This window comes from Ostrea edulis, chromosome 1, assembly GCF_947568905.1.
Source record: "Ostrea edulis chromosome 1, xbOstEdul1.1, whole genome shotgun sequence".
Classification (NCBI taxonomy): domain Eukaryota; kingdom Metazoa; phylum Mollusca; class Bivalvia; order Ostreida; family Ostreidae; genus Ostrea; species Ostrea edulis.
In genome coordinates, this window is record NC_079164.1 from 28326549 (window position 1) to 28337999 (window position 11451).

The 11451-nt window shown below is 33.6% G+C and overlaps 1 protein-coding gene across 3 annotated transcripts in view; it reads right to left on the bottom strand.

The window, feature by feature from the left end:
• Positions 1–7975, bottom strand: part of LOC125663890 (neuropeptide S receptor-like) — a 42033-nt gene extending 34058 nt beyond the window's left edge. Inside the window, exon 1 of one of the 3 annotated variants that reach the window (XM_048896314.2) lies at positions 7269–7975. The gene's annotated coding sequence lies outside the window, so the exon portion shown is untranslated. The remainder of the gene's footprint in view (positions 1–7268) is intronic. The other 2 variants (XM_048896316.2, XM_048896315.2) reach the window with 2 other exon arrangements.
• Between the last annotated feature and the right edge of the window lie 3476 nt (positions 7976–11451).

An 11451-nucleotide genomic window follows, 5' to 3' on the forward strand; every position in this document is an offset into this window, starting at 1 on the left:
TATGACCATTAAAAAAATTTCCCAATCTGTTATGTTACTGCATATATTGATCGTGCGATGCCTTTAAAATTATAGAAAATCTATATAATCACGAGATCTGCCTCAATATATATTTTAATCAAAAAGAGAAGGTTTCATTACTAATGCATATAAAACCGAGATTAGATGTCAATTCCTTGTATTGTGTGCTATTACTGACTGTTATTCATAAACACAGCCGATCTTTGAGTTTGATATTTAAGGATGTTTCTATCGATGTGATGAACCTTTGGCAATTCCTGAAACTGTATAATGATACAGCACACACTCCGTATAATGCCAGATCAAGTCCGTCTTCCATGGCTCAACCCACGGTTTACCGTCTAATGATCGAAACACGGGCATATTCCAGACTTAGGAACAAACTGATATAATATAGACAAGGCTGACCAGCACATTTAATTATTTATATCTCTTGGTTACCCTTGTTAATGCCTGTAAGTTACATTTCATTTCAGAGTGTTTAATTAAATCATCAATCTAAGAACAAGGTACAATAGTGGCTAGTTGGGAAATTCGGATTGCGTTCCTTGCACTAAACACTAGAGGGTGAACAATCTGATGCGTCTACATGTAGCGAATTATGCCATGATAATTATCTGATCTGAGAAGTTGATATAATTATGCCATGGTACATCGTCTCTACGTACCGTTTGCAGTGTTGCAGTTCACGACACTTGATGCATGTACAAACTTTATTTTTAAACGTGATGAAGATTAGAATTTTTATAAACAATTTGGATACAATATACCGTATGGGATGTAATTTATTCCCATAATTTCTCAATTAAATCTAAAACAGTTGGAACATTTTGTAGACAGTTATATAGGATTGATATATTTGAACGTCATAGAAAATTTACAAGCCCCACTATCCCTCATTTAAAGCATTTTTATAATTGTACTTATTACAACAAATCTAAGCCAAAATATATACTGTCTATCAAACCATTCACCCAATGTTTTTTTTATCAAGTGACGCTCATGCTGAATACAATTATTGTCTACAATATGGCCCCAATTCCCACACACGTCCAGGTACACAGTATCGTTGATATTTATGATAACTCTTATTACCGGATACCTGGTTAGATAGGGTCGTTTAATACTGTATGTACTGTTAACTTTCCATTTGCATATAACTCATCTAGTTTGTCACCTAATTTCGTCACAATATTCCAAGTACTTCCCGAGATATTCGAAAAACATTTCAGTTTACTCAAAATTATCTTGGGGGTTTACTGAGCACTCAATATTTTCACGTGTGCACAGACGATATTTACAATGCAACGAACAAATACATGCCATGACCTTTATTTATTGAATCATTAATCATACCGTCTGTGCACGTGTAAAACAACGACGTGTCCAGCGAGTCTAAACTATTTTAAAGTAAAATATTTCAATTGATTCTCAAATGTCTCAGCAAGCTCTTTGATCTTTGTGTACAAAGCTATATGTAAGTCGAGAGTTACAGAGTTCAGTGTAAAATGCCTTTAATTATTTTTAATCACCTAGGTGGGTACCCTGTAATAGGAGTTACAAGTCTTTCTCTGTTGTACTTATCAAGGCTACCCAGACATTTGGAGGGCCTGTGAGTATGGCTAACATTTCTGCACGTGGAACAAAAATGGCTAGTTGTTAGTTGGTTATATATTGCTCAACGTCCCGCTCGAAAAATGTTCACTCGTACAGAAACGTCACCATTGCCAGTGAAGGGCTGCAAAATCTAGACCTATGCTTGGCGCACGACCTATGAATTTACCTGCTGTAACACGAGACATCGGTCCTACGGCTTCATCCAAAGTACCGCCCCATTTAGTCGCCTCTTACGATAAGCAAGGGGTACTGAGGATGTATTCTAACCCGGATCCCCACGGGATGTAAAACAAGATCTACACTGAATATTACGTACACTAATTAACAAATTGAATCGATTACTTTATTTGATGTAATACATTATAGCTGATAATGTAGATTTTTTTCTGTACAAGAATAACAGGGTGAATATATTGAACGGATATGTATATCTTATAAACTATCAAATATAAAAAAAATAAAAATTTCCAATTGAGTAGTTCATTAACCCTGTCTGTGTGTTGTATCGATACTAGTATATGTGTATAGCATTTGGTTTTATTGACGGAGTATAGAAGTTATTAATTTTGATAATCAAGGGGGGGGGGACCAAACAGCCATGTATCTGTCAATGGTACTGGTAAAATTGGGAATATGAAGACAAGTACGAAATATGTTCAGGACATAGCACATTTCTTACAGGCATCAGAAGCTACTCAGAGTTCCCAATAATTACATCAGAAACTTGGATATTTAGGATTTTCCCTACTTTCAATAAGGTTTGTAAGAAAGAGGCATTCACAGTGATTGGTAAAGAGGCACAGACTGTAAATAAACTGCAATTAGACTGAAATGTCTACATCCACAGCACGTCGGCCAGACTGCGGGTTTTTATGGCTGTAGGAAGAGGACATTTTAAGTTGTAAATGTTATATTACGGTCATACATAAGCAAGGAATCTCAGATACTCGTTTAAAGCGCAACAAAACACTATAAGGTACATGTACTTTGACATCAAAAACTTCATTGATAAATTTAATGGCTATTATTCATGAGATTTTCTCAGAAGAAAATCAGGCGGAATTATGATGATGGTATCTGACGCAAATTAATGTAATATTAATTTTTGGCCTTTAAAATGGATGGCACGAGAGTAATTATTTTTCTGAGGAAGAAGACAGGAAATTTTGCTTGATATATTCTACTGCTATATATAGCTTACAACTCAAGTATGATAAAATTACATATCAAAATAGTATTTTACGAGTATATATATATCGTGAAATTAATCACTCTCTCACACATTTAAGAATCAATCTTGAAGCTTGTAAGTTCGTCGCAAAGCTGTCATTCAGCAGATGGGTGGGTTTTTTTTTTCACAACACGTTTAACTTCAAATCAAACGTCAACAGCAATACAGAGATTTGCAGTATAGTGATTTCATCTTGCGCATTATAATCCACTGGCATTCCCCATATCTTGAAAGATGAAACTGACTTTTTACTCTATTATATGAAGTCAATTATTCGATCAGTAAAACATAATTCAATCACCCTGTTCTGGCCGGTAGAGAACATGGGGAATTTCTAATAGGATCAAACTAATTTCATCTGCCATCATATTGGAAAGGCACAAAATTGCCACTGGTTTTTGTGTGGTAGAAAAATATCATGCCCAATATGACCATATCTCAAGGGTGTTCGCTCGCTGCTAAAGTAGATATGGCTTTGTTTTTGTCTTCTTTAAAGATTTTATATTTTGATTATGCGAACATGAGAGAGGCTGTAGATGGAAGACGTTCGGTCTTTGTATCCGGGATTCATAAATTGATTACTCTAATTGATGATATACATCTATAATATCATTTTCTTGTACCTAGGGTCACAGGAAGGTCGAAAGAAGCAAATGAATGGGAGACTTCGGCGTAAAACAATTACTTTACCCCACCAATCAAAATTAATCCCTGTAGACATCATTACGGTCACTGAATATGTACATCATAATGCAAATCTGTTGATCACTTTATGATGAAATCGTTAGGTAGAAAGTCTACTTGAAAATGACGGTCCTTGAAAGGCCACATGCTCAACGTGCATCATTGACCTGTGATTTGAGGAATTTAGATTTCCCCGTAACGAGAGCAAAGGATAAATGTACAGCTCTCTTTTGAGTATGTGTTTATTAGAACAATATCATGTATGTATGTGTGTTTATTAGAACAATATTATCATATCTCTGTGTATGTGTTTATCATAACAATATTACTCTCTATATTTGCAAAATAACTTGTCCTTTGATCAGATGCTGTCTGACGTGTTTCATACCATTTATTAGGACGTTTTTTACATACTGATTTGACCATGGATATAGTACTCTTCTTAAGTATTTGATCCCTCCTCTGATGTTTTCCAGGGGTCAGTCTGCCCTAATTTCAATCTTTTATTCTTTGTGGTATTTGTTAGATTGATCTCTGTTTCCCATTGCAATAAAAAAGATCAACATTTGAAAGTCGCAATTTTCTTTCATTCAGGATCTGTAGACCGTTCCCCTGTCAATATTCTATGAACTGTTGACCGCCATCGAACTGATTTATTGTCGTATTTTCATTGGCTATGCACATCACGTGATCTTCGACGTCATACATTTTCCGCGAAGTTTGCTTTTAAACGATTGGTATGTACCGTGACATCATATCAAACGGAGAGTATTGCGTCATAAAATCCTAACATTGTCGTGAATATTTTAACAGGGGATATCATTTTATTCAACGAGTGAACGTATGGTATGGTGGTAGATGTAAAGCATTAGCATTATAATTACTTTTCATTTCAATATGGAGAAAATGAAATTGTATGATAAAACAGTTTTAAACTGGGTTCTTGGTCAACAGCTGGGTTTTTTTCTATCCTACGACTTCGGGCAACAGATCCTTTTTCAGGGAAAACAAAACAGCTGTTATCGTCGGACCCAGTCAATAACTACATCATTAGAACAATACCATTCTCTTTGCATGTATTTATTAGAACAATATCACTGTCCATGTATTTGTTTACCTATCAAATCATCAAAGTAAAAGTTTCGCTGTTTAAATAATAGAACGGTATCATTCTCTAGTGAAATAAGACTAAATCTTGTTAAAGTTTCCAAAGAATTTTGTACAATAGCTACAGGGTAATCTTTCTCCGATAACGTATCCGCGGGAGCCAGGTCGTGCTCAGTTTTACATCTCTCATTTACAGATTCATAATCTGGAACACCGTTGACATGATCATCAATTTAAGATTCAGAGAGGATTCCTGAAAAATGCTTGTTTCATAATCCCAAGGAAACCCAAACCTATAATCAGCTCTTCTGGTTGATGGGGGGAGCACAAATTTGAAAATTGAAGCCTATGTAACGTTCAAGCCTACACGAGTCCTGTCTCGGTTGAGAACTCTCTGAGAAAATTGTTTGTCTTAGACAGGCCAAAATAGAAACTAAAACATTGATTTCACATTATATCGACAAGGATTTGAAGAAAAGCTCGTTATTGCGATATGATGATAATGTAACTGGGTTATGCTAACAACGACTGTATAGTGACAGCAGTATAAAAACAATTAGAAAATCGGTCACCAAAGGAATTTTTTTTATAAAGAAAACTCGTTTTATTGATGTATTTTTTATGTTCATAATGTCTTTTTTTATAAGAGAGTGGTATAACTCTCCTAAAATCGTCGTCACGGAGTGTACATGCATTTCCAGGAATTGTTGAGATTTATGTAATGCATTGACAGAAGATACAAATGAATCTGAAATAGATATTTAGCTTTCTTTACTCCTTTAGAAATTCATTCCCAACTCATAAATGAGTAGAATTACGAAATCACTGCTCGTTATCTTAATCTTTTGCATAAACCAGACAAACAAAAAATTCTTTTCTACTTTTCAGGATACTAGAGCTAGTGGATTGTACAAAGCGTACAAGGAATTTGAAACATATTTCAATGCGGATGTTGCAGACAGATGCCTTGTGAATAGTCAGTAATAAAATAGTATACAATATCAATCATAAAAAGGCCTCATTTCATTACAGGATGTAAAACAAATCAAACTCGTGGATTAATGCCTCCATCAAGGACTGATTATTGCTAATAAAGTGTAAGTTATAGTCCTTAATTATTCATTGTATCTAATTCAACGTGGAGTCCTAACGAATTTCTCTCTGATGCCATCGGCAAGAGAAAATACCAAATCGGCGGTCGGTATATTGGAACATTGGTTTAACAGGCTGTCCGGAAGCCGTGGGTACGGTTGATTCAGCATGAAATGTTACAAATTAATTTTAAAACATACTTATCGCATCTGTTGAACGTTTAGAGCACGTGATTTCTGGATATAATCCTGCCGACACCCTGAAAACATGTGTTTGAAATATTGATGATGTCCACCAATAAACTCCAATATGAAACAGTTGTTATCGTATTGAATGCTTTCCAAAGAATTCCAGATATTTAACATCTCACGATTGATATTAGTTAACTTTGTTTGCAAGAGAGTAATTTAATTTGTGAAGATCAAAGTAAACAAAAATTTACATCTTATTTATCGTTAGCAGAAGTCCGCCGGAGACGCGTCTATGATGGTATTATTTGTGCAAATAGTCACAAATTCCTACAAACACAGGTAAATATGAAATGTCGATTACTGAGATGAAAGATACACAAACCTTATCACCAAAGGCGTGAGCCCGAACTTTCAAAAATATAAATGATGCGCAGACCATTCATAAAGATTGTTGAATCCTTTCTCTCTCTCTCTCGTATTTCGGGACAGTGCATATTGCTGCTTGCAACTTTAGCTCCAGAAACAAAATGTGTTTGCTTAGTTGTTTCAACAATAAACACATGTCTATTATACTGTTTTGTTGTAAAAAGAAAGCAATATGCATGACAAGTCCTTATTGTAATCGCATATTACTTCTTAAACTGTTTATTGTACTTTGAAATCTCTTTTGAGCGACGATCACCACATGATCTTACAGATATCGAGCATAACTACTTAAACCAAAGCAAAGAATATTTAGACACACTGGCGGTCGTGTTTGAATGAGGAAATACGGTTTACACGTGTCCCCTTCAAGACGACCAGTCTCAAGTTCATGGCGTTGATGGTCCCTATGACTTAACATACTTGTCTGTTTGCATTTTGATAAAATAATTCCTTCGATTTATGCAGTAATGGAATACTGTTGCAGTGCTCTGATATTTCTCCATATCGATTGAGTTTTGATAACTCTGATCGAAGTAATAGAATTCTTTTGTCACGGATTTGCATTGTGCTATAATACATAGTATAATTATTATGCACGTTTTCCCGCTGTCACACACGTAAATTTCCCAAGCTCTTTTGTACAGAAACTAAGTAATCAAACAGTTACCAAATTAATCTAATATTCCTTAATTAAAACGGTTATGCCAGACAATTAGGTAAATTTTGAAATATTGACTAATACTATCGATGAACAGGCACGCACATGACAAGTGAAAATAGAGGAGACAATCCCTGGCCGCATAAAAATAATGTTTAAAAGTGTAATTAGCAGTAAAGATAACATTTAATATATAAAAAAGAAAATAAAATATTTAAGAGGAAACAACACAACAACTCACCTGCCTATCCAAATTCACGCCTGGAACTTTAATCCGAAGAATAATTGAAAAACAACAACTTTCTCTAGTTACGTTGACGGTGTGCTTTGCGTGGCTATGATCGATCCCCGCAAGCCTCAAAACCTCCAATCGACAAACGTGCGCCCTGGATATCTACTGTGGGGAGGGACTTGCATACTTAAACATATCCCTCACCGATGCGGTCACCGGGAAGCAAGCACTGAATTGACGCTGGTGCTGCCAGTTGCAGAGCCCAGCAGGAGACGTCGAGTGTCTGAACTGTCGTCGTGGATCTGAAGCAGACGTCAATGACAGCGACTGTAGCTGACAAACACTCATCTCCTTTCTAGTCGTCTCCCATACACAAATGACGCAAGTTGTTTATGGATGTAGGGTACAATTCAAAACAATGTTATTTACACTTTTTATAGTTACTCATAATGAAAATCTGTGTTTACACCAAACAAAATAGAACAATGAAGGTATTACGTCGTACAGGTATTGAGATTAAATATAGACATACAAAGTCGTCTTTGACAATTCATATGGTTGAGCGCCGACAACCTTGGCTGTGAAGTAATTCACACCGCGTACTTCCGTCCGACTTCCCTTTACCTGCTCCCGACTTGGCTTGTTTGTTTACCTGGATGACGTCGGAATGATTGCGCCGACGCTTCTTTTTTCCCCCTTTCCTCTTAAAATGTTCACGATTCTACATCTATTAATTCCACCCATCAGACTTATGAAAAAAAAGAATCGATACCTGGTCTGTAATTAGCGCTTACTGCTTAATGTTAATTACGCCGCTGTTTTGAAGTCCCCCGGATCTGTTGCTACAGAGAAAGAATATAGAACAGTTACTTTGTAATCCTTTGATAGTCAAAACTAGAATTTCATATCGGGAAGCAAAATTATATAACGCTGGGATTTTATTTATGTACCATTACTGATAAAAATGTAACCAGCGCAGTGCTTTAACTCAAAACTTCCCACACAAATGATTCACAAGCGACAGTTTGCTCCGATTAATTGTGCAAGTTCTCTTTAATACAAAATGGCGCAAAACGGTTGCTTTAATTTAGAAGTTCACTGGAAATTTCTTATCATAAGCCCATTATCATCTTCATACGGGGAAAAATCATACATGTGCATTCCCATCGTTACATGTACAGCAATAGAGCATACTCTGAAAGTCAAGGGCATTGTAGTAACACACATTAAGATATATGTTTAATACCAGAAGTTCACACGGGGAATATTATCGTTTTCATGATAGATGAATTAGTGTATATAAAGTGTGATCAATGTATCTATAGTGTGATATATATATGTGTCTACAGTGTGCTATATTTATCTATAGTGTGATATATGTATCTATAGTGTGATATATGTATCTATAGTGTGATATATGTATATCTATAGTGTAATATATGTATCTATAATGTGATATATGTATATATATAGTGTGATATATGTATCTATAGTGTGATATATTATCTATAGTGTGAAATATGTATGTATAGTGTGATATATTTGTCTACAGTGTGATATGTGTATCTATAGTGTGATATATGTATATCTATAATGTGATATATGTATCTATAGTGTGAACTATGTATCTATAGTGTGATATATGTGTCTATAATGTGAAATATGTATATCTATAGTGTGATATATGTATATCTATAGTGTGATATATGTATCTATAGTGTGATATATGTATCTATAATGTGAAATATGTATATCTATAGTGTGATATATGTATATCTATAGTGTGATATATGTATCTATAGTGTGATATATGTGTATCTATAGTGTGATATATGTATCTATAGTGTGATATATGTGTATCTATAGTGTGATATATGTATCTATAGTGTGATATATGTATCTATAGTGTGAACTATGTATCTATAGTGTGATATATGTGTCTATAGTGTGATATATGTGTCTATAGTGTGATATATGTATCTATAATGTGAAATATGTATATCTATAGTGTGATATATGTATATCTATAGTGTGAAATATGTATCTATAGTGTGATATATGTGTCTATAGTGTGATATATTTGTCTACAGTGTGATATGTGTATCTATAATGTGATATATGTACATCTATAGTGTGATATATGTATCTGTAATGTGATATATGTATCTATAGTGTGATATATGTATATCTATAGTGTGATATATGTATCTATAATGTGATATATGTATATCTATAGTGTGATATATGTATCTATAGTGTGATATATGTGTCTATAGTGTGATATATGTATCTATGGTGTGCTATATGTGTCTATAGTGTGATATATGTAACTGTAATGTGATATATGTATATCTATAGTGTGATATATGTGTCTATAGTGTGATATATATCTATCTATAGTGTGATATATGTATCTATAGTGTGATATGTGTATCTATAATGTGATATGTGTATCTATAGTGTGATATATGTATCTATAGTGTGCTATATGTGTGTATAGTGTAATATATGTGTCTATAGTGTGATGTATGTATCTATAGTGTGATATATGTATATCTATAGTGTGATATATGTATCTATAGTGTGCTATGTGTGTCTATAGTGTGCTATATGTGTCTATAGTGTGATGTATGTATCTATAGTGTGGTATATGTATCTATAGTGTGATATATGTGTCTACAGTGTGCTATATGTATATCTATAGTGTGATATATGTATCTATAGTGTGATATATGTGTCTATAGTGTGATATATGTGTCTATAGTGTGATATATGTATCTATAGTGTGATATATGTATATCTATAGTGTGATATATGTATCTATAGTGTGATATATGTATCTACAGTGTGATATATGTATCTATAATGTGATATATGTATCTATAGTGTGATATATGTGCGTATAGTGTGATATATGTGTCTATAGTGTGATGTATGTATCTCTAGTGTGATATATGTATCTGTAATGTGATATATGTATCTATAGTGAGATATATGTGCGTATAGTGTGCTATATGTGTCTATAGTGTGATATATGTATCTATAGTGTGATATATATATATCTATAGTGATATATATATATATATATATATATATATATATATATATATATATATATATATCTATAGTGTGATATATGTATCTATAGTGTGATATATGTATATCTATAGTGTGATATATGTATCTATAGTGTGATATATGTATCTATAGTGTGATATATGTACATATATAGTGTAATATATGTATCTGTAATGTGATATATGTATCTATAGTGTGATATATGTATCTATAGTGTGATATATGTCTATAATGTGATATATGTATCTGTAATGTGATATATGTATCTATAGTGTGATATATGTATATCTATAGTGTGATATATGTATCTATAGTGTGATATATGTATCTATAGTGTGATATATGTACATATATAGTGTAATATATGTATCTATAATGTGATATATGTACATATATAGTGTGATATATGTATCTATAGTGTGATATATGTATCTATAGTGTGATATGTGTATCTATAATGTGATATATGTATCTATGGTGTGATATATGTATCTATAGTGTGATATATGTGTCTATAGTGTGATATATGTGTCTATGGTGTGCTATATGTGTCTACAGTGTGCTATATGTATCTATAGTGTGCTATATGTGTCTACAGTGTGCTATGCAAGGTGAAGATAACGAACAGTGATCAATCTCATAACTCCTACAAACATTACAAAATAGATAGTTGGGCAAACACGAGCCCCTGGACACACCAGAGGTGGGATCAGGTGCCTAGGAGGAGTAAACATCCTCTGTTGACCGGTCACTATATGTATCTATAGTGTGATATATGTATCTATAGTGTGATATATGTATCTGTAATGTGATATATGTATCTATAGTGTGATATGTGTATCTATAGTGTGCTATGTGTGTCTCTAGTGTGCTATATGTGTCTATAGTGTGCTATATGTGTCTATAGTGTGATGTATGTATCTATAGTGTGATATATGTATCTATAGTGTGATATATGTATATCTATAGTGTGATATATGTATCTATAGTGTGATATGTGTATCTATAGTGTGCTATGTGTGTCTATAGTGTGCTATATGTGTCTATAGTGTGATGTATGTATCTATAGTGGGATATATGTATATCTATAGTGTGATATATGTATCTATAGTGT